General features: G+C 21.8%; 1 protein-coding gene across 2 annotated transcripts in view; it reads left to right on the top strand.

Moving 5' to 3' along the window:
- PNPT1 (polyribonucleotide nucleotidyltransferase 1) overlaps positions 1 to 238 on the top strand; it is a 16079-nt gene that overhangs the window by 4345 nt on the left and 11496 nt on the right. The gene's annotated exons all lie outside the window — the stretch shown is intronic.

Here is a 238-nt window from a genome sequence, read left to right on the forward strand (position 1 = left end):
ATACACACATAAATACACACATAAATACACACATAAATACACACATATAAATGCACATATAAATACACACATATAAATGCACATATAAATACACACATATAAATGCACATATAAATACACACATATAAATGCACATATAAATACACATATAAATACACATATAAATACACATATAAATGCACATATATATACACATATAAATGCACATATAAATGCACATATATATACACATATATAT

This window comes from Neopelma chrysocephalum, unplaced genomic scaffold, assembly GCF_003984885.1.
Source record: "Neopelma chrysocephalum unplaced genomic scaffold, ASM398488v2 Primary Assembly neopelma1_91, whole genome shotgun sequence".
Lineage (NCBI taxonomy): Eukaryota > Metazoa > Chordata > Aves > Passeriformes > Pipridae > Neopelma > Neopelma chrysocephalum.